The following is a 25,314-nucleotide window of genomic DNA, read 5'->3' on the forward strand; positions in this document are numbered from 1 at the left end:
ACAATAAGACACTGTACACATGTACAATTATATAGATATATAGATATATATATAACATATTTAAGATGTGTGTATATATAATTGAGTATATTTATATGGGTGATTATATATCTATTCAACATTAAGTATTAAACACTCTTTTAGGATATGTAGTTCATAATAATGAAATATTTTATTGCTGAATGAACTAGGGAGACGCTGGGCCCTGAGGCCTTCACTCAGTCCATCCCAAAGATGTCTAAAAGGCTCTTGGTCTCCTCAGGAGAAAGAATTCAAGGACAGACTCAGCATAGCAGATGAGTAGTACAAGCAGTAAATTTTATTAAAGTACACTCTCCAGATGTGAGAGCGAGTGAGCTCAAGAGAGAGAGCATGAACACCTGCATTTAGGCTCCTATCTTTTATTGATAATTGTTAACATGGAGGTGGAATATTCATTACTTGGGGGTGGGGACTTCTAGGAAGCAGAGTTTTGCATTTTTTCTTCCTTATTTCCTGTCATGGCACCTGCCACCTTGGGTCCATTTGGTTTGACCCTGCTTCTGGTGCCTTCACTTTGGAGCACTGCCAGGTCATAGCAAGCCATGACTTCCTCTTTGCTAGCTTTCAGGCATCTTGTTAGAACCTAACCAACTGCCCACTCTAACCATTTGAGATAGGGAGAGAGGTTTATGATTGTGGAACTACAAGTACCAGGGAATTTATGGAAGAAAAATTTCCTTTTGAAATGACACTTCAGTCCAATTGTTCTTTAAAACAGCAGTTATTTATTTTGTCTCCAAACTCTTAGCTTCAAAACATAACAAATGCCGGAAGTCAGAGGACTTGTGTGATAAATTTCAACTTGTCATTGCTCTTTTATACCAGCCATCCTTAGCATTATCTTCTCTTCATTCTTAGCAATAAATAGCAGTATCTTTGCTTCATGGCATAATTTTAAAAGTCCATTAATTCTATTATCAAATATTGAAAACAGTTTCTTCAATAGATTGGCAAATAATGGAGAGAAGCATTATAGGTGCCTGTGATTGCATGACTTCTGGAAATAGAAGAACTAAGTAATGCATTCTGAACAAGCTGCTCCTAGTGGTAATGACTATTCATTTATAAAAAGTGGTACAGAGAATCCTGTGCAACTCATTTAAACCATAAGTAAACTTTCAATAAAGGTCTAGTTTACATAAAGCATTTTAAAATAAACTCCAAAGCAATTTTCTATATGAATCATCTCAGAGGTTTACTTCTCCTTCTTATCATTTTAAAATTTTACTGCTACATCTCTGCTATACATCAGTGAAGCAGTATCTAGCATTAAGAAATAGCGTAAGAAACCAATTTAGTCTTTCATGTCTCTTCATAGACATCCTGTAAAGTGTTCTTTAAATCATATCTCATTTAGAATTATGTTCCAAAAACAACATTCTGAGGTTAAATATTGAATTGAGTTCCCTTAATAATATTAGAAATTATGATAGTCTATTTGAATTCCATTGTTGGAGCATTTTCAAAAACATGCCATAAAAAAATTATGACAGTTGGAAGAAACAGCCAATTAAAATTCTGCACCATCAACAAAAGCATGCAGTATTTATATTAGTAGTATAATAGCAAAATATTTGATTATGAATAGGGCATATGTGTAAACCCTGGCCCATAGTAAATGCTAACAAATGCTCCTGAAAGAATGAATCAATAAATTAAAAATGAATGAACGGATAAATCAATAAATAAAGACAAGAAGTACATAATTCTCACCAAATTACCTTTTTAGTAAAGAAAAATCTACCTTTCTGTATATCCTTTCTTTCTGCTTACTACCCAAAGATAATTTTTATAATTTTTATAGATTGTAAATTATTTCATATTGATTAACTTAAACTGAATTTCTTAAGTAGAGCAGTTTTTATCTACACTATATGTAGAGGGAAAGGATCTACAGTTTGGGAAGTAAGATAACTTCCCCCAAATAAAATATTGAATGTATTATAAGTACACAGGTTTTCTTCTCTATGACAGTTCTATTGTATTCACATAAAATAAACAAAATATTTATGAGACAGCCATTATGTGCTAGTGAGTGTTTCAGCTGCCCTCCTTTAAATGAGAAACTTGCAACAATCTAAGATAAAAATTATTGCCCTCATTATATCATTTTATGAGCCCAGCTACATTAAGGGAATTTCCCAGTGTCATCTAGTTAGTGATTAACCAATATTCAAATGTCTCATACTTTATTAAGAAGGACAACACAGTCTTACAAGAAAAGCTCATATTCTTTCCACTTCAATGAGATGGATGCAGTAACAGAAAAAAAAATACTTTTTCTCTACCTTTAAGAAGTTTTTAGATGAGATCCCCCTATAATGAAAGACAGATTACAAGGAGAAAAAGAATCAAAAGTTCAATAATGTGTATACCTCCTGTGTGCATGAGAGAGACCTGGAAAACTGAGTAACTCCCTGCAATGGCTCAAGCCACCACCTTAAATCCCATGTCCAGCTAGAGACAAAAGTGTTGGAGGGATCAGGAAGCAAGTTGTGAGAGGTGACCAGGAAAGGGAGAGTAAATTGAGGGTAAGGTTATTCTGCAGATTTAAGTCTTTGCCATATCTGGGATGCCTGGGTGGCTCAACAGTTGAGTGTCTGCCTTCTGCTCAGGGTGTGACCCTCGGTCAGGGATCAAATCTGACATCAGGCTCCCTGCATGGAGCCTGCTTCTCTGTCTGCCTATGTCTCTGCCTTTCTCTCTGTGTCACGCACGAATAAATAAATAAAATCTTAAAAAAAAAGTCTTTGCCATCTCCATTGACAAAGAGTTTCTAAAGATTCAGTCATCCTTCTCTTTCTGGTACAGAGAGGAGGACACCCTTCCAAATGGAGAGTCCCCTTACAAATGCAAACATCTCTTATAAAATGGTTACATTCATGTGGTTTTCTGACCTTCTTTTGTGCCTGTAGTTTCTTAAAAATAATCAACTCAAGATAATCCTTATGCTAAAGAGATATATTGTAGGGTGTCATATTCTCCTCTTCAGTATTACACATGATGAGAAAGTGTAAGTTAAAGGAATTCCCATGTTAGGAATGAAGGAAATAAAATGAGTATATAACAGGTCAAACTTCAATGTAATTAAGGAAGATTGAGTTGATAAATGGTTAATTCACACTGAGTCTTCTATTCTGGATCTACTATATTTTACACAATTCAATGTGAGTGAGACTTATCAGAACTAAAGGAAAACAATGAAATACTATTTCAATGTGTCAAAGTACTACTTGTTAGATAATATACAATGGAGTATGTAAAACAGAAAAAAGAGGTTTAGAAATATGCTCCCACATGTGTGTCTATCAAATGAAGAATTCACTGAAGCTGGACTCCATCTTGTAGTTCAGATGGAAGAATGAACACTAGAGATCATATCACCCCCAGGTATAGCTGACTGGCCAACACGTTGGCCTAGTCTTAAGGGATAAGAATGCTTGCTTATCATTCAAAGGAACCTATAGCATGAGTAGTTAATCAGCACTACTAAAATCTCTGGTATAGAACAAGGATATTTCTCAGATTCCCAGTCTCTCAAGATAGAATAGACCTCCAGGGGACCAGGCAAAGTGGCACCAGAAGTTATTAAGTAACAGCTGTTAACATGACCTTATAGGCCTCTAATCAATGACATTCATCTCCTCAGGGGACCCTTGTTCCTAAATTTATCCTTAAAAACTCTCACTTGCAAGCCATTGGGGAATTCAGGACTTTAGAGCATTATCTCCTCCATTCTCCTGGTGGCACCACACCAGTTAATAGTCTTTCTTTCTTCTTTGTAAAAGCTGAATGTCTATTTTGTTTTTATTGGCTTGCTGAGTATGAGGTGCATGAATTCTCATTTGGTGCAGTTACTTTACTTCAGTGAAACAGAATCAAAGTTTATATTCAGTTATCTAGAATTTTACTTCTAAAACATTTTTTTGGGGAGTGCTTTTTGCTATTGACTATATTATGCTGGTGTGCTTACCAAGAACTCCATTCATTCACTCGTAGCATAAGATGTATGTTTAGCATTTACTTTGCAAAGAAATTCAGTCACTGGTGCTGGGGCTCTCATCCTGGGTTGAAACCCCTTATAGACTCTCTGACGGGTAGTCCCAATCTTTCTTTGAACGTGGTGAGTCAGTTCTATCACTCGACACCTAACATTGATTTTATATGAATTGATTTTACATGAACATTCTTTTTCATTTATCATTTCTGCCCATTTTCTAGTAGTTTTATGCTGAAGGAGAACATAAAGTATGTCAAAATATGCCACTTTTGCGTGTGGGTTATTTTGAGCCAAAAGCAATCAAGAGTCAACAGACAGACTCAAGAATAACTTTTATCTCTCCCTTAACTACCTAAAAGAATTTAGATAGGGGGCCTGTCTCAGAAAAAAAAAAAAAAAAAGGCTATTACCAGAGATAACTTTTATCTTGATGATCTATCTGTATGGCAGAGCAAACATCTAATACCAAACATCTGCTGTTCTTATTGCGAGTTACACTCTGTCTCTTTGAAGCCCCAGGCCTCAATTCCATTCCTCAGCTCATGATGGCATACAAGCGTCAATCGCTCAACTTGTTTTGGGGTCTCACATTCTTATACACCATACATATGTAATTAAATTTGTTTTTCTCCTGTTAATCTGTTCTGTGTTAATTTGATTACTAGATCAGCCAGAGAATCACGGACAGAGAATTTTTTCCTCCCCAACCACATATGAAAGACATACAATTTCTAAAATAATCCTTTAAAATACTTAAAGTCGGGATCCCTGGGTGGCGCAGCGGTTTGGCGCCTGCCTTTGGCCCAGGGCGTGATCCTGGAGACCCGGGATCGAATCCCATGTCGGGCTCCTGGTGCATGGAGCCTGCATCTCCCTCTGCCTGTCTCTCTGCCTCTCTCTCTCTCTCTGTGTGTGACTATCATAAATAAATAAAAAATAAAATAAAATACTTAAAGTCAGTTATGTAAACCTTCTCTTTTCCTTCCTGTTCTCTATATGCATCTAACCTTTCTGCTTCCTTCAAATATTCTGATTCTGGACGCTCTCTTCTAAATTTATTCTAGAAGTTATGACATGTATACCTATGCTAAAATTCCACGGAAAATACTAAGAAAAAAGAAAGGGTCTTTGATCTCAAGGTTTCGAGAATAATTTCTTTTTCTAAAGAGAGATAGGTTTTTTTGTTTTGCTTGCTTTGTTTTGCTTTGTTTTGTTTTGTTTTGTTTTGTTTTAGAGATGTCATCTTTAAGTAATCTCTATACCCAACATGGGTCTCAAACTTACAACCCAAAGATCAATAGTTGCATGCTCTACTGACTGAACCAGTCAGGTGTCCCTTAAGATTTCATTTGTCCTTTTTTCCCTTACTTTTATACTTTTTTCCTCCTGCCTTATTAAAATATAAGCCCCATCCATGCACTCCCACTTTCAATTCTTCAAATACTTGGTCTTAGCACTTCCCATTATCTCAAATAATCTTGTGTTTTTCTTCACTTACTTCTGTGTTTTCTCTCTGATCCCCTTTGGAATATAAACTCTGTATGGGAGATGATCTTATTTCTCTTATTTGTATATATTTAACACCAATAACTCTTCTTGAAACTCATTCAACATAAACACATATTTACTAATTTAATGGATCTACTTAAAATATAAGATATGATCACACACTGCCACAATATAAGAGCTTTTGTATTAGGTACTACAAAGAAAGTAGCAGCATCTTACAATTTTAGTGGAAGGAATGGAGCTGTGCCAGTGGTCAAAATTTCAGGGCCAATTTCAGTGCCAATAGTTTTAATCTGTAAAAGGGTAAAGAACAGTCAACTGAAGCAAAGGAAATAGGTTAGAGACTGTTGCTTAGAAAGGGCAAAATATTTAAGAGTAGCTTCTGTGAAGAAAACAATAAGGTGATAAAGATGTACCCAACAGGAAAGGTGGACAAGAGTAAAAGCTTAGGGGAGCAAATATAGCAAGAATTGGTAGTGAATCCTCTCATTCACTTCTTCAACATTCATTGGACATATCCTTTGTTAGCTGTACCAACCAATTTCCTGTTTCTTTTTCAGGGGTTTAAATCTATATCCAAAGTCCATCTTATTTGTTAGGCAGCCACTCAAAGACTAAAGACTAAGGGTATTGAAAGACTTTATTTTTATGCATAAATATGTAACAGATGCTCTATCATCTCTTTGGAAAAGATTCTGAAACGATGAATGATTACTAAATAATTTTATGCACTGTATTTTTACAAGCATATAAAATTTCACTGAGTTTATTCTCTAAAATACTTCAGAGACTCTAAAGCAGAAACCCTTCTTACGATAATGTGGCTTTATGGTTCTTTCTGTGAACATAGATGTATCTATTTGAAGGCTCCCCTAAAACAAATTTATTGGTATTCTGCTATGTGATGTATATTTACTACTCTGTAACACTTAAGTAAAGAAAAGTTCACTAAGTCTCTCTTGCTCTTGCTCTACCAGGTTCACAAGCTTTAGGAAATCATGATAAAAAGTATATATCGCTTAATATGTATGCTAACAATAAGAATTTGGAAAAGCATTTTAGGGATGCCTGGGTGGCACAGCAGTTGAGCATCTGCCTTTGGCTCCCGGCATGATCCCGGTCCTGGGATCAAGTCCGACATCAGGCTCCCTGCGAGGAGCCTGTCTCTCCCTCATGTCTCTGTCTCTGTCTCTGTCTCTGTCTCTGTCTCTCTCTCTCTCTGTCTCTCATGAATCAATAAATAGAATCTTTTTTTAAAAAAAAGGAAGAGCATTTTAGTAAGAGAAATAGAAACAGGGAGTACAATTTGAAAGGTGACAGGACAGGAGGGCGCAATAGTATGTCAAAATAGAAAGAAAAAGCAGAAAAAAAGAAAAAGAAGAAAGCAAAAGTGCTTCTGGTGGGCAGAGGTAGTCATGTGCGGATACTAAGGAGAGAGGTAAATTTCCTCTCTGAACTCAGATATTCTGATGCTATGTCTTCTCTTAATCGTACATGATTTATTAGCAATTTCAAATTTTATACAATTCTCTGCTACTAAATCTTTTTACAGACCTTGAAAGGAATGCAGAGAGCAATTGTACACAATTGGGTCCTTATTACCTTTGATCACTTCTCTTCCTCTTTTTCAAACCACTCTCAAGCACATTGCCTTCTTGCTATACCTAGTATATGAGAGCCAGGCTGCATAAACTTACTCTACCCTCTGCCTGGAATACTCCCTCTCCCAGTAGCCATATGGATATCTGTAGAGGCTCCTGCTCCTTGAATTTATAATGGCCTTCCAGTGTATTCATCCTATAGTCAATTCCCTGTTTGCCCCTATGTCCTTTCCCCTAAACTGTAAGCATCTTGCTCATTGCTGGAGGCATACAATTAGAATGTATTAGGAAGGAAGGAAGAAATAAATGAATAAGCATCTTCCCCTTTAATCCTCTTGGTGATACATGTGTTACCATTTTGGATGTTCTGGTTATGCCTTAGGGAAGTATGAATAGCAATTGATAGTAAAATCAGGGAAAGTTTCCAGTGTCCTCAAAACAACTGCAAATTATTGTTGAAAATTCATTATATGAATCAAACCCCCAAAATGACAAACTATTAGTAACACAATTCATAATAGTCATTGAAAAGATCCATGAAACGGAATTTCCCTTGTGTTTGATAGGAATAAAATTAAAGCAGACATCTCTTAAACTATAAAGGTCTGTGACATATGTGTATTTATGCAATTATAAAATAGTGATTATTGTGCCATTTAAATGAATGGAGGAAACACAAAAGGAGCTGTTTCATGGAGATAACACATTTTCTTGGCCCAACTGTGAGGAAACCCTACCACATGATATGCTCCTGAAGGAATGCACAGTAGTGGCCCACCATTGGAGGGGTATTTCACAATATCTAGCAGAATGAATTTATTCCTTGGCATAGTAACACCACTTTGAAGTCATAGCTCAACGATATTTTGTCCAAAATGTAAAATGTCCAATGCTTGAGACAATTCTTTGTAATAGTAAAAAATTGGAAACTACCCAACTGTCCTTGACATGTTGAATAAACTGTGGCACATACATAAAATAGAATGCAATGTAGCTGTAAAGACAATGAGAAAAATCTCCTTTTATTCCTATTAAATTTTCTTCAAGATAATTATCGAATTTTAAATGAAAAAAAAGCAAAGTGCAAAATTATGCATAGGATGATTTTATCCAAGAAAGTACTTACATTTTTAAAAACAATTTCTAGATAATTAAATTAATAGAAGTTGCTTAAATGTACATTTCTCTATACACTCTTCAATTCACTATAAAGAACAAGAAAAAGAACCAGTAAAAACCACACAAATTCTGTAGCAAGAAGACGGTGAAACACTACAAATTTAAATTTCCAGAAAACTGTCTCTCATGCTTCTACTGTAACATTTTGCAGAACATGGAATATTTCAGAAAAATTGCATGGAAAAGAGAAAAAAGGATTATGCTAAATCATCCCCAGAAAGTCTACCCTAAGCATAAAAATATTGGAAAGGCTCCTCAGGTGACCACAGCACCAACTGTAGAAAGGGAGGGATACCACACGGACAAGGAAGTGGTCTCCAAAATACAGAACTCCTGGAGGGAAGGTGAAGTAAGGAAAGGGAGAAACTCTGAGCCAGAAGGAGAAATTTAAAATTCTGGAACACAAAAGAAAATAGAAAAAAAATTAAAGGACGCACAACCTTGCCCTCATGCCTACCAGCCTCCAAGGTAAAAAATAAAATAAAATAAAAGCCAATAAAAAAAAAGTCAGGGAGGGCACAAGGATGGAAGTTTGACTTCTCTGAAGGTCATGTATTTGTAGTTTTGCCTTTAGAACCATGAACATGTTTTATATAAGACAAAATTAAATCAGTTTCAAAAAATAATCTGTAAGGGGCAGGGGGCGCCTGGATGGCTCAGTGGATTTTCACTCAGGTTAGGATCTCAGAGCCCTGGGAATGGCACCCAGCATGGATCCTTCTTAAGATTCTCTCTTTCCTTCTCTACTGCCCTTCCCCCTAACCCCTCTTTTAAAAAAAAATAAAAAACAAAAACAAAAAACAAAAAAAAACAAAAAACCCCCCAAAAAAACCTTATATATCAAAAGCAAAATAAAACAATTTTGTCCTTTCTTGGGATGTTGGTGTCCTAATCAAACTAAATGATTTCAAAACACAGTATTTCAGCTATATATATATATATATATATATATATATATATATATATATATATATCTGGTGATATGTGTCCCAAGCACAAGTGAATCCAAAGAAATCTTAAGCTTTTTCATCATTGATATCTTATAATGCAGTCCAGGTGATACATAAATGATAGAAGAGGATGGATACATATATGATAGAGCAAATAAGTGTGTAGTTAAAGTATTCTTTAAGTATAAGAAAGAATTGCCCAAATATAAACAATATTTCCTTTTTTTTTTAGATTTTATTTATTTATTCATGAGAGACACAGAGAAGGAAAGGCAGAGAGCGATATAGGCAGAGGGAGAAGCAGGCTCCCCTCAAGGAGCCCGATGCAGGACCCGATACAGAACCACAGGATCACGTCCTGAGCCAAAGGCCAACGCTCAACAGCCACCCAGGTGTCCCATAAACAGTATTTCCTAGCTCTGCCTAAGGAAAAGACTACAAACAATGACCAGACCAAAAGCAATAGCAATCCTAATGAGTTATAAGTAGAGAACATAGGTAAGTATATGAGATCAATCCCACGATATTTAACTTCAGCCAGCTGAGCTAACTTAAAATCTCAATGTTATATTTCCATCTTAAAATCAATAATGATGAGTTAACTTTATGTAGATTCATTCAGAACTTAATGTATTCTGCATATCTCATTATGAATTTGAACAATTTTCAAATCATATTTGTACAAATGTTTACTAATCAATATCAAGGAGATCAATAGGCAAGTTTCCTAGTGTCAAAGTGCATGATCTTCAGTGTTTTAGATACAATGAACGAGCAAAGACTAAAAAGAAAAGCACACGAGACATATATTGCTGCTTTGGATCTCATTTTTTAACTCGCATTTGTTTCTGTTTTATCAATGAATTCCAGCTGAAGTGTCTGCTAATAGCAATTACCTACAAGATTAATGTTTGTACATTTACAGGACTTATCCATGTTTTCTTTTCTTGTTTTTTAGTTTTAATAAATACAAGCTAATGAAGGAAGTGAGAACTTAGTCTGTGCTCTAAACAATGAATCTAATACTGACACAAGCCTAATCCCAATTCGCTTTTAAAATAAGCATTGTCACACAGGAAGCTATATCCTTATTCTAGCATACTGTTGTTGAATAGGACATTTTTGCAATTCCGCTATGGAGTTGATTTTGAAGCTAGTTTATGAGTCATAGAAATTGTTATTACTCCATTGTATATACACATATCATCTTGTTACCCAGAGATATCCTGTTGTTCTGCTTTGAAATAAGAAAAGAAAAAAAAAAAACCTTCCATAAATCATAAAGAGATAAAGGACCTTAATATTCCATCTGCTGATAGGCTTACCTACTTCTTGACTTATTTCATGTTATATAAAGGCACGTATTTCTAGCTTCTGTTTAAAAGAAATTGCAAAGGAATCTTTAAAAACTATGAGTAGCAAGCTGAAAAGCTGTATATAAAAACAAAACAGATTGAGAAGCAAATTTAATACTTTTTATAAAAACAGAAGGGATCTTGGGGATCCCTGGATCTTGGCGCCTGCCTTTGGTCCGGGGCATGGTCCTCCAGTCCTGGGATCGAATCCCACATCGGGCTCCCTACTTGGAGTCTGTTTCTCCCTCTGCCTGTGTCTGCCTCTGTGTGTGCATGTGTGTGTCTCTCCTGAGTAAATAAATAAAATCTTAAAAAAAAAGAAGCAAGTTGAAACACTTTATGTAAGCATACCATAGCTTCAGAAAGTCCATAAGCAAAAACTAGGCAAGTATTAGATGTCCCTATTATTTAATGACAAGGAGTGGCCACTGACCTTGAGAAAGACTACTTGGATTTGTACCCAGTCTCCAACTCTTGCCAGCTGTGGGACTTTGGGTAAGTAAATTAATCCATTGATACCTTAGTTTCTTAGTTGGTAAGGGGTGCCTTCCCTCTGAGGTATTTCGAAGATTAAGTGAATTAATAATGATACACATAGCAGCACATTTAGAGGACTGTCTACCACGTGGAAAGTATTAAATAGGTTAGAGTCTCCCTTGCTTCCTTTGCTGTGTTGAGCTGTCATGTCTTCATTGGCTCAACTTTGTCCTCCTATTTTCAGGATATGCTGGAGTCATTGATTTTTCTAATTAGAATGCTTCCTAATGAGGGGTAAGAAATCACATGATTTCAATGCTTCTGATGGACTTTTGAGTTTCATGGCAGCAGAGGATCCATAGTTAGCAGTCCGATTTGTTATTAGATTCACCTGAGTTTTGCAGACCAGCAGCATTTCCCTAGAATTGCTCGTCTTCTACTTTGCTGCCTCAGACACACAGCAAATGTTGGCTGATGTTGATGACACCTTCAGTGATCACATTCCCGACTGCTCACAGCCGGTGCCCCTGAGCTCTTTATCAGTCAGCAGAGCCAAGATGGGAGCCGCCTTTTCCAAGGCACACCTGGCACCTGGCCACTCTCCTCCTCACTGACCTATTTCAGAATATATCCTTGACCTTTAAAAATATTGCAGATAACTGCTTTTCCTTTTACATGTATAATAGCATCTAAAAGTTATGCCCTTGTGTTCAATTTTAAGATTCCCTTCTCACTTTTAAGGGCAGTTGATATTTTAATAGATTGCTTTTGTTTTATTACTTTGCTTTAAATCTGCTCGTCCGTCTCTACCTGTTCTTGTTTCTAATTGAGTTTTTCTGCATATTTCCTCCAATTTTTATTATGAATTGAAGACCTTTTTCTTTAACAAGTTATGGTTAAATAAATCTAGAATTGAGAATTAATATCCATGTGGTACTGGCCTCATATACTTGATTCCATAAATTTTATGAGTGTTATATTGTACTTAATGGACGTATACTAATGGCTTCATATACCTGATTCTACACATTTTAATGCAGTATCCTGGGCTTAATGCATTACTGCCAATACACACCTAACAAGCTTTTAAACGGTTTGAATCAATACAGGATTGATCTGTAGGTCTTCAGAATTCAAGTTTCATATATGCTTTCAATGCTATTTCATATCTGAGTGTTATTTTGATAAGCATTTAAAATCCTGTAAAATAACTATTTTCCATTATTTTCTTTAGAATACCATAAACAACAAATCAGTAGAGAGAAATTACAGGAATAGGAGGGCTTATGATCAGTATTTCTTTTTTTTTTAAGATTTTATTTAATTATTCATTAGAGACACACAGAGAGAGAGAGAGGCAGAGACACAGGCAGAGGGAGAAGCAGGCTCCATGCAGGGAGCCTGATGTGGGACTCGATCCCGGGTCTCCAGGATCACACCCCGGGGTGAAGGCAGAGCTAAACTGCTGAGCCACCGGGGCTGCCCCAGTATTTTTTTATAAGCCTGCTATCACTCCTCCAGGAAATAATGAGTGATGTTCAGGAAAAAGAATTAGGGACACACTGGCACATATAAGGTGTTACTTTTTAAAAGATTTTATTTAGTTATTTGAGAGAGAGAGAGACAGAGAGAGAGAGAGAGAGAACGAGCAGGGGAGATGAAGAAAGGAGAGGGAGAAACAGGCTCTCCACTGAGCAGGAAGCCCAATGCAGAACTCCATCCCAGGATCCTGAGATCATGACTGGAGCCAAAGGCAGACACGTAACTGACACAGCCACCCAGGAGTCCCTTTAAAGTGTTATTATTAGACCTCACACCTCTCCTTCAGGGGTGTGGAAGGGTCCTTGTGTTGCACCAGACACTGGGAGCAAAGCCACTTCTTTACCTGGTGTTTTCTTCTCTAGGTCTAAGCCAGTGTGTTTGGATTTTAAAACTGGATGCTTACCAGATATATTGCACTCATCACTTTCTTTGTAGGCACAGAATCGGTAAAGCCCTGGTCCTCGGCTTCAGCCCAGAATCTGAATTGCTAAAGTTCTTTGTCTGTTGTCCAGGTTTGAAGGAGTTCCATGGGGAATCCACTCTTCCTTTTTTTTTTTTTTCCCCCATATTTCCCTGATGTATTTATTTCCTAGGCTGCTGGAACAAAGCACCACAGATGAGTGGCTTTAAAACAGGAGACTTTTTCTCTCACAGTTCTGGAGGCCAGAAGCCCAAAATGAAAGTGTTGGCATGGCCGAAGTCCCTTAAAACCCTCTGCTGAGGATCTTCCCTTGTCCTATGCAGCTTCTGGTAGGCTCCCATGTTTTGGGGGCTGTGGCTACATGAGTCCAACCTCTGCCTCTGTCATCATTCATCAGTCTGCCTTCCCTGTCTTCCTCTCATCTGTTCCTATACCCAGCATATTGCATTAGAGTCCACCTTAATGACTTAATCTTATTAGTTACCAATTACATCTGCAAAGACTCTACTTCCCAATAAGGTTATAGCCATAGGTCTATGGGTTAGGATCTCAACATCTTTTCAACATATTTAGTACCAGGATACCAATTGATTATTTTATCTCTAGCAGGATTTGAAACTTCTACAACATAAGAAAAGGGTAGCTGTACTTGTTACCAGTAATCTGATTTCAATGATAATTTGTTTTGTATGGTTTTGTTATATTTATGAAGATGGGTACATTCATTAAATGATATTATTTTATTGATCTCTTATAGGCAAGGTGCTGAGTTGGGTAGTGAAGGTTAAACATGTAATTCAGACACAGATCTTTAAAAAAAAGCTTACATTTTAGAAACAGGGAGAGGAAAACAAGCATACAATACTACAAATTCAAGATAGAAAATAATAGTGCTCTAAGAGACAGGGATAAATGCAAGCAGGCAGGCAAATACACAACTCTGAGCTTCTAAGCATCATCTCTGCGTGCATCACAAACTCCTCAACATTGGTGGCCTGGATATGCCCTGACTTAAAGCAATCCTCATCAAGGTGTGACCTGGATCACTGATATTTCTGTTTTGGTTCCATGGTGACACACATTATAGAAAATGTGAGTAAGCAGGAAACCTGGGTGGCTCAGTGGTTGAGTGTCTGCCTTTGGCTCAGAGCATGATCCTGGAGCCTGGGATTGAGTCCTGCATTGGGATCCCCGCAGAGAGCCTGCTTCTCCCTCAGCCTATGTCTCTGCCTCTCTGTGTCTGTCATGAATTAATTAACTAATTAATTTTTTTTAAAAAAAAGGAAATGTGAGTAAGCATTGTGACAGTTCTAAAGTAACTTTAAACTTTAAGTAAACTTAAAGTAACTTTATGTTTGGTGAATGCAATAACAGAATAATAATAATAATAATAATAATAATAATAATAAGTGTGTTTGTGTTTTGTATGCTTTTTCTCCCCTTTTCTTATTCTAGTAATTTAGTTTAATTGGATTTTGTAAAAGTGTAGAGCCATGATGTATTGAAATTTTAAAAATTAAACTAATTCTTCTCCTCTCATACTTGAAATTCTCTGAAGTGAGGGCTCTCTCCCGGAGCAGGGTGATTTTGAAATGCCCAGCACAGGGAGGCCTTGGGCCAAGGCTCCTTGTCACCCACTCATCCCACAGACACCTTGCTGCAGAGTTCAGGTGACTAGTAAGAAATTTAATACTCTTTGTTTGGATTCAGACTGGCCTAGATTATCTAGAAAGGTATCCCAGGTATAAAGGTAATTGCCTTTTTAAAGACTGATTCTGTTCTCACAATGCCCAGTTTCACAGCAGCGATGACATGGCTGAAGGAACACTGAGCTAATTGCCAAAACACTGCTTTCCACATTCAACTCTCCCACTTCCAGGAGGAATGCCCTTGAACTCTTCTGCACTCCACTCTCTAGAAATTGCTCTGCATCCGCCAGAATATTTTTGCCACAGAAAGAAAAGATTTGGCATATAAACATTTTCTGCAGTAGTCTGAGTTCTTTATGTATGGAATGAGTTATGATTTTATGGCCAGTTGATTCTCCAGGGATATGCCAGTAAGAAAACTATTGTTTAAGTGAAATCTTAGGGAAAACCAAAGACATGAACTTTTCTTGAGTCTTTCTATAAGGATTTTTTTGGCTAAGACATAATGGAGAATCTTTACAAGGTAACTGTTTTCAGATTTTCAACAGCCTGACTTCAGGATGGACTTAGACATATTCTTCTACCACTCATCAAAGATGAACTGTAAAAACACTCAAATACTTCGATATTCTGAACCTTTTACCTTATTAAAACTAAAGAGAAATTGAACGTGATTATTTTTTTTCTCAGAAAGGCTTTAAAATAAACATGATACAACTGGTCTGTTTGTAGTTCCTCTCAAAGTAGAAACTCCATAGTAAATATTGACTATAGTAGTTTCTTGTATCTATGAATATGTGTTCGGGTTTGTATAAGTATACTGGTAGATAGCTGAGAAGAATTTTCCTTAATTTTTTTTACACTTCTCTCTAAAAACATATAGGATGCTAGCCTAGGTCAACTGAAGACCAAGGACATAAGTCAGCGTAATTCCTATCCCCAAATTAAACAATACTGGCATACTTTCTAATGTTTTCCTATACCAACATCAAGCAAAAATAGCTTATCTTTTTGCTCCTGGAATTACCTGCTCTGGAAGACAAGACCAAAGCAACTACTAACTTATTAAAACTAAGTTTGTGTGAGACTTGCTTCAAGATTTTCACCCCTTTGATGCCCCAGCAAAACCAAAACTGTAAACTATGTCCATTCCCAACTGCTCCCATACCTTGAATTATCCACCTTAAAACTGCCTATCCTGGGTTCTTAAATCATTGACTGGTGTAAAAGTCTATTGGAGTTTGCATAATTTCCTCACTGAGAGACCCTCCTAAGACTCAATGTGATTTTCTTCCTACCTCAAAAGTCTAACCAACAGGTTTTTCTTCAATTGTTTGGGGAAAGGACAGTGAACAAGGTGCACCAAAATAATTTAATTAAAATAGAATTCTAGGTCAACACATAAGATAGTATTTTTCTGTAAACTCTTCTCATATTTCCCCTATATGTCCTTTAAAATCAATATTAGAGACATTGTTTAAGCTGTTTTCTTTGACGTGTTAGTTTTCTCCTGCACTGCATGGACACATAAGTCCCCTTTCTTAGGTGGCTGTGACAGACCTGCATTCAATCCAAGCAACATCATTTATTTCACCACCCTATTCCTCTTCCTATGAAAAGCAAAGGATGCAAGGGACATACATTGTGTCAATACTTGGATGTGGGGGGGGGGGGATCCCTGGGTGGCTCAGCAGTTTGGCACCTGCCTTTGGCCCAGGTCGTGATCCTGGAGTCCTGGGATCGAGTCTCGCGTCATGCTCCCGGCATGGAGCCTGCTTCTCTCTCCTCCTGTATCTCTGCCTCTCTTTCTTTCTATGTCTATCATAAATAAATAAATAAATAAATAAATAAATAAATAAATAAATAAATAAATCTTAAAAAAAAAAAAAAAAACTTGGATGTGGTGCTTAAGTTGAGCTCAGGCACAAGTCTCCCATAGAAAAAGAACTTTGAGAGTAGTTGTTGGGGATCCAGATTAGGAGCAGCTGCAGATTGAAATAACAAAGTGGGAAGACCCTAACCCCAGAGGCCTAAACCCAGGATACAAGAAGTATATGTTCTTCAAGAAGACTGATTCAGGAATGAAGGCAGCCACTGACTGGTTGGGAGCATTAGTGCCCTCAGGGATAAATATGGCGATTCAGAAGTCAAAAGCCAGTAGTACCACAGAGCAATAGTTTCCTAAGGAGAATGTATCCATGAATCAAGTCCCCAAAGCCAGTTGTATTATTCACCAAAGAAAATTTAAGACCAAACTAATTTCCCAACACAACAACAGAAGTTTATAGCCAAGGAGGTAGCATTATGTTAAGTCTAAGAAAAATTCCCCCATAAAGACTAGGTTGCAAACGATTACAGAAATTAAGGGATCCATATTAATCAACTTGGCATTGCTTTTCTCAGCTTTAGGGAACCAGTAGATTATATGTAGACACAATTTTTTCATTCCTATCATTACTGTCTCCTTGCACAGAATGATCTGGATGATGAGACCACATTGAGCAGGAAGCAGACTGTCTGGGGTCCTTCTGATTCTACCGTTATCTTTTGAGATCCAAGGATTTGTTAGTCAGACATTCAAAAAGATGTATCCTCTTGAACCGTGTGCCATTTCCCCTTGTGGAGCCTGTCTGGATAAAGATTTACACAAAATTAATTGTGGAAGTTACTAAAAGAAAGATCAGTAGATATTATTTAAAGTCACTAAAATTATCATAAATTCAGATTTTTTTTTACATTTGAACTAAACACATTTTAACGTCTAATTTGAACTAAGCAAATATATATATTATATATAAATATATATATTTATATATAATATATATATAGCTTTCATTTTTTTAGTGAAAATTTATGTCTGTCTGGACACTTTAATTTGAGTTACGGTGGAGTAACTCATTATTTTAGGGATTCAAGGACTAGCCTTAGTAAGACAATTAGCCTTATTTATTCTTAAAAAAAAAAAAACAGAAACAAAAAACTGTTCAATTAATTAAGAACATGGTCTACTAATCTCCAGCTAGGAGAGTTCATTTGAATTTTCCATTAAAAAGGAATCCAAATTCTTGCCAAAATGTTAATTATCCTTAACTCAACATGTAGAATTTTATCAAGGTCAATTAATTCATTAGTTTATTCAAGATTTGTTGAAGCTTATTCTAGATCAAACAGTTTTTACTACCAAAAAATACATAGGTCTAAAGACTGTCTCTGTATTTATGGAATAATAGATGTTTTAGATACCAAATGTGAGAAGTTCACTTATGGCTTAACACATAATTTTATGTATTAACTTAACTGGGCCATGTGGTGCCCAGATATTTAGTCAAACATTATGCTGGGTATTTCTGTCAGGGTGTTTTTGGGTTAAATTAACATTTAAGTCCGTTGACTGAGTGAAGCAGATTATTCTCCCTAGTATGGGCCCCATCTAATCAGTTGAAGGCCTGTCTAGAACAAAAGCTGACCGTCCCTCAAATAAGAGGAACTCCTTATACCCAAATGCCTCCAAAGGGATGTTAGCCTCTTTCTTGACTTTGGACTTGACCCGAGACACTGGTTCTTTGGTGTTGATACCCAGCCTTTGGACTGGAACTATACCATCAGCTCTGCTGGGTATTCAACTTGTTGGTTGTAGGCCTTGGTACTTGTCAGACTTCATAATCACATGAGCTAATTCCTTATAATAAATATATATTATATCCTATTGGTTCTGTTTCTCTGGAGAACCCTGACAAATAAAAAGATTTACAGAAGATGTCATGAGATTGTGGAGAAAAGATCACTGAATGAATCATAGAATAATTATAAATGGCTTCTCAATGAATTAAAGTGTACTATGAATTTTTAAATATCTTAGAACTGTGTGCAAATTGTAGTCTTATCAGTACACTTTAGTATCTTCAAATCTTTTTAACACCAGAAATGTCTTTCAAGTAACATTTTATAAAAATGTCCATTGAATAAAACAGGTGCAACTACAGGTGCTCTACTAGATACAGAAATGCTGCTGGGCATCCAGTCTTATCTGCAAACTCTCCAGAATCTTCTTCACAGACCCCTCAGTCTCACATAGTAATTCACAGTTTAAAAATCCTGGCTTGACTTCCTCAGAGAAAATGTGTATAGGGAGAGATCTTCATCTAATTATTTTTGACTAAACATCATACTACAATTTAAACAATCTTACTTTACAACAAATTATAATACCAAAAATTTATAAGATAACATTTTTTGAAGAGTGTTTTTAAGTACAATTACTCCACTTGTGTTTACTGCTGTTATCTATTCCATCTGTGACAGAAGAATTAGATAAAGCAATTAATCATACCTGTTTTTCTCCAGGTTAGTGAGGAAAAATGAAAGGTATTTTGCCCCTAACAGGGGAGATAAGCAGAGATTTATGTCTAGAGGCCGAGAGTGGGGTTTGTTTTTGTATTTATTTATTTATTTATTTTTATTTATTTATTTTTTTTACTTGAAGATACTGTTTTGAAAGACTACATAGAATGATCATGGAAACAAAAGACAGGCTGGTCCAAAAAGTGCAAAGTTTGAAGTGTTGAAAGGGAAGGAATGTTCAAAACATAACATAGGTTGACAGTTCAAATCAATGGGAAAGATGCATTTTCAACAAATGGGGAACTGGGTAGTTATCTAAACGAAAAATAAAAATTTGGAAATTTATTTCATATCTTCCATTAAAATAAATCCAGATGGATCAAGGATTGAAACAACTGGTTAAAAAAATAGAAATGCACAAAAATAAAGCATGATAGGTAGATTTGTTTTTAAAATTTCATAGGGGGCATGGCATCTCTAAATATAAAACAAAAGACAGCAAATAAAGCACTGATGAATTTTAATAAATGAAAATTTAAGATTCTTCCCAGAAAACTTCATAAAACTAAAGACTAGTGTTAATTTGGGTAAATATTTTCATTTCACATCTTAAACAGCAAGAAAATTTTCTTGATATATAACTACTCTTGGGGCATGTGGGTGGCTCTGTTTGTTCATCATCTTACTCTTGATTTCAGTTCAGATTGTTATCTCAGTGTCATGAAACTGAGCTGCCCCATCAGGCTCCATGCTGAGCCCAGAGTCTACTTGAGATTCTCTCTCTCCCTCTCCATCTGCCCCTCCTTACCTTACACTCTAAATAAATAAAATCTTAAAAAAATAGTTTTATAAATCAAGAGGAAAAAGACCAAAAAAAGCATCAAGATAAACAAAGGGTAGTTTGTAGTAAAACAAAAACAAACAAACAAATAAAAACACACAAAGTGTTCTGAAAAATATGTACATTGATGGGAATATACATTTTTATAAGTTCCATGAAAGATAATTAGACAACAACTATCAAAATGCAATGCACATGCTCTGTGACTCAGCGATTCATTTTCTGGAATTGATACTACACTTTTATAAAGTATTGTATGAACAAGAGCATTCTTTGCAGCCACCGTGTGTTATGTAAAACTACTTCTATGCCTACAGAATGGGACAAGGTAAGTATGCTACATTCAAATGATAGGATATCTTACTGTTTCATATAGAATGCAACATCTCTAGGTGCACTGTTAAAATTAAAACTGAATCACATGTCATTTCTTCCTGTGGGAAAAAGAATCCGTATATGGTGCTTGAAAATTCAGAGAAACATCTGGCAGGGCAGTATCAAGAATCATGATTGCATCCAGGGAGGAGTTGTAGCTAGTTGCGCAAGAAGAAGTGTGACAAATTTTCACAGTATTTTTTTTTGTATGTCTTAAAACTTAGTGAATATAAAAATTCTTTGGTAATACATAAATTTTAAAAAAATTGTAATTCCCCAAGTACTTGGAAACAACACTAAACTCATCCTTCGTAATGCATAGGTCAGAGAATAACATAATAAAAACTACAAAATACCTAGAATCAAATGATAACAAAAACAGTTTATAGAAAATGTGGTCAAATACAGCTTTATCCGTACTTATATAAAAATTATAGCCTTAAATGTTTTTATTATAAAACAAGACACATTGAAAATAAGTGTTGACTAAGGAAAATAATTTAGCTTGAAGCACAAGAAAAGATTTTAGTAAATTCAGATAAATGAAGAAAAATATGAATAATACATGAAAAAAATACATAAAACTGAAACAGAATGTAAGCAAACAAACAAAAACTCCAGAAACCATCAACAAAACGAAATAGTCTTTTTGAAATAAGCTCAATAAAATAGACAAAGAAAGAAAAAATAGTAAAAATAAAAAAGGATATTATCTCCTGAGGAAAAAAATATCATGTGAAGAATATTTTTATTGTAGTAACAAGTATAGATTTAAAAATCTAACTTTAATAAGTAAGTGATTTGAAAAGTGCACGTCCAATAGAAAAGTTAATCTAACCACACACACACATTTATGAGCACACACTCACACATGCACACACCCCTGACTAGTCCAGTACATAGTAAAAAAAAATAAAAAATAAAAAAACTCCCTTGTGAATATTCTACACTATCCCCAAAATACAGAAAGTAGAAGCATAGGCTGTTAAACATATGCTTTCTAACTTTCAAGGAACGGGAATAATGAATTTATGCAAACTCTTCTTCAATCTTATGTACTTTCTCCTTGAAAATGAAAAAAGCGGGAAGATTCACAAAGCTTCCAATACCAAAGAGAATAAAAATTTTAACTAAAAATATAGCTATTTATAAGTCAGCAGTATGTTTTTTTAAAAATGTATCCTAACCAAATAGCGGCAAGATTATTTTAGAAAATTGAGTAACACAGTGTGCAATTAATAGATAAAAGAAAAAATGTGGTCATCTTAATATATCCAAAATATGTTTTATAAAATTAAAACTTTCACAATAAAAACTTAGCAGAGTGGAATTAGACACGATAATCATTAACCTGGTAAGTGGTATTAGTGAAAAAAATCTTTTTTGGAACTTTATGCATTCCATACAGGGGGGAAAAAAGAAAAAAATCTGATAATATCATAATTACACAACATTATACTGGATAACCTAACCAATAAATAATACAGTAAAAAGAAATACAAACATAAAATGACAGGTCACTAGTGATATCATTGTCAACATTAAAAACTAAAGAAAATGAGTCAAATAAAATCAGGTTTATGAAACCAGACTACAATTTGAAATTTTAGAAACTTTTAGCAAACATAACTAAGTAAAGAATGAAACAGAAAAAGAAAATCCACTCAAAAGTGAAAAAAAGAAACTATAAAATTACCTAGAAAATACATCTATTCAAATGTATAATACCTTTGGTAAAAATTCACAAAATTTAACTGAAGGACATTCAAATGATAAATGCAAATACAGATAAACTCTGAAGGATATGAGAGATAACTTTTTATACAAAATATGCATAACCTCAGATGTCTATATCAGATGCAAATTTCCCACAAGAAATAGTGACAAAGAAGTTCATTCTGGTGGTTCTAGGGGTGTGCTTATAGCTACGATGTGAATGTTTATGACCTGACTTTGAATTAAACAAGTAAAGTTGGTAAAACTGTCCTCTCTTTTTCCATCAAAGGGAAAGGGTAACGTGAGGATGGAGGAACCGCGAAATCTATACCAAGCAATATTGGAGTGAAACTCATTGCCACTAACCTACCCTCAGGTGGGGGCCCCCAAAATCATGTATCCTGTGGAAGAGCTCTCATCTCCTAAGTGCAGTTTTTAGTTCCGTATGAGGACACATTACTAATATGAATAGAGACAAGTTGTAGGTATTGTAATATAGGAGAACTATAACATGGGACAAACTCCATGTGCAAGTTCTCAGGGGCCCTGGTGGGGGAAACTGGATGATTCACAGGGCCACCACTGTAAGAGCTTGGAGACTGATGCCAGCTTTATTGCCCTTGTCACTTCAAGCTCTTTTGAAGGTAGCTGGGTCTATAAAGAAATAGTTGACATAGTATAAGAAATAACTGATCCAAATTCTGCCTTTCAAATTTATTATATTCCCTGAAATGCAGGGCCGAATTCATAACATGGAGCATGTTGCTTTAAATGTCAAACTGACCGATCTGTGCTTGTCCTTTCTGCTTACTCCCTAATCAATGTATTGGTCCCTTAAATTAAAATTTCTGTTTTAGAGAGATTTCTTGTAAACACCCATCTTTACGACAATGAACACATCTCTAAGCTTATCCTCTGTTAGATCTTTCAAGACCCCAGTCTTTGTTCATCAAATACAGAGACCACAAACCTGATTGTTCACAATCAATAGGGGGCAATCCCTAGTCACCATTCCTCATTTCATCCTATAGTCTGCTTGGAAGCATACAAAGAGGTAGGCTATGTATTTAATTCCAGAATCATTGTGGTGTTTCATTTTCGTATTTAGGAAACCCAAACCTTTAAAAACAGTTCATGAATAAATAAGCTATATATCAGGTAAAATGATTTTTTTTTGAGAGAATAGACTACCCATCTGAGACTTGACCATGCAGAGTTCTAATCTATAACTATTCTGCTGCATGCTGACCAGGTGTTTTCCAAAGGCTGCCAGTTACTCAGGCAATCTCCTATTTCAATTTACAGATGAAAATTAAATCAGTCCTATAAATTTAAATATATAAGGATTCTCTTTCTTCTTCACAAAGGCATTCTTTTTCCTTTCTTTCTAACAAGTTGAAAGATTGAGGACTCCATATTCATTTAGATCCCCCTTCTCTACTGGGTCCTTCCTGCTCACTCCGATTATTTGTGTTGACAGCCAGAACAGTGAGGCTTGTTTTACGGTAATACTCCGACAGTCATATTTTCTCTGGGCTGAGTCATCTGCACACTTTATTCATTCTCTAGCTGCATTTGAAATTTGAATTTTGTCATCCTGCCTTCCAAAGGCAATGGACTGGGAGAAGTCAGGCGTGTTAGATAGTGGAAAGTCTGCTAATCTTTAATAAAAAACTATAATCCTATATAACATGGTGTCAGCCTGCTTCTTTTTATCCCTTCATTTTTAATCTGATGAAGAATGGATCAGCACACTTAACTGACATAACATATTCGTGTGCTTTTTAAAGCATATACCTTGAGTGATAAACACCATAACTTAACCAATATTTTTGGAACATGTGGCAATGAAATCCATTTTTCCCCTTTTGTGTAATTTTGCTCACTCTGTTCCTGGCCTTTTCTCATTTATTATTGACAGAGAGAGTAGCGATTGCTCAGGTGTGTATCTGATTCAGCTGATATGACACCAAAAAAGTAATGTTAATGCTTGTGGTTAGCCCTTCACCTCCTTCCAAAACCTCTGCATTCAATACTGGTATTGAGAAAATATACTCCAAGTTTTAAAAAAGGAAAATGAAAATAAATACCCATTAGTTGTGGATCTAAGTAAAACCTAGAATCTAGAATCCCTAATCTGAATACTATAGCCATCATTACCCTGCTAAGTTCTCAAGTAAGGGGCTAACAATTTAAACAAGACATTATAATTACTAAAAGAAGCTATATTTTCTGTAAGGCCTATCTGGTCTCATATCCTGTTTCATAAATCCAGATCACATATAACCTTTAGTGCTTCTCTTTTCCAGTAGGAGCAGAAAGAGTCTTGGGCTGTCATTTCTTTTTACTATCAGGGATCTTCCCTGTTCATACTCTGCATTTTATAAAGCACCTTACAATCTGGAATAAATTCCAGTTTTCATTTTTCCACATCAGCTACATGAGTTGGAAGAAAAATGTTACATAAAGAAAACAATATTGCACCTGTTCAGTTCAATATATAATAATCTATCTCATTCATAAAAAGATCACCTTTCCATGTGTTGCCTCTCTGTGGACTAGGGAACTCCACTTTGCCCTTGACATCTGGCAGAGCATCTCTTACTTGAGGTGGAGTGGACAATCTGGATGGCATAGCATTTCAGCAACTTATAAATACCAGAGGTTCTCAAGTATGACCCATAGTCCCCCAGAGGGTAGTGGATCCAGGTTGTGGTTCCCATTCATTTATTTTCCCACTATACAGTGAGAGTAGATAGGGTAGGTGAGCTATGGGCCTTCCACCGGGCTTATGTTGACTATATTAAATAGATACAAGGCCACTATCCTGCAGTTAGGGTGAGATGTGCGATCAACACACTCATACAGGTTTTCTCCTTTTCTTACAATAATTGTTAGTCTTGGACCCAATTAACTAGGCTTATTGTACTTCCCCACATAGCAGAAGGAGCACTGAGGGAAAATTTTGCTTGTCCTTTTGGGAACTGATAATTTGTTACTCCTATATATCTATGGCCAAAATAGTAGGTGGATCAGCTCCTATGGACTTTTATTTATTCTGACTTATTATCTCTAGAAGCCACATATCATCCTGGTTACTATGTGCAGAACTGTCAGGTAGTAAAGTAGAAGCAGGGAGGCTTGGTACAGTGTGGTGCAAAAATCTAAGTGAGAATCTATAGCTGGATGGTGATGGCTTGGATTAATGTAGTAGTAGTAGAAATGACAAACAGATCAGTGGATTCTTGCTCTATTGTGGAGGTGCCATTGATAGTATCTGCCAATCAATGAGATGTTCACTTTAAGAATTGGACAC

At 35.8% G+C, this 25,314-nt stretch overlaps 1 long non-coding RNA gene across 1 annotated transcript in view; it reads right to left on the reverse strand.

The window, feature by feature from the left end:
- Positions 1-16,984: 16,984 nt before the first annotated feature.
- LOC140608292 (uncharacterized) overlaps positions 16,985-25,314 on the reverse strand; it is a 34,661-nt gene continuing 26,331 nt past the window's right edge. The window contains exon 3 of the long non-coding RNA XR_012010313.1: positions 16,985-17,355. This is a non-coding gene — a long non-coding RNA (uncharacterized lncRNA). The remainder of the gene's footprint in view (positions 17,356-25,314) is intronic.

Source organism: Canis lupus, chromosome 17 (assembly GCF_048164855.1).
Source record: "Canis lupus baileyi chromosome 17, mCanLup2.hap1, whole genome shotgun sequence".
NCBI lineage: Eukaryota > Metazoa > Chordata > Mammalia > Carnivora > Canidae > Canis > Canis lupus.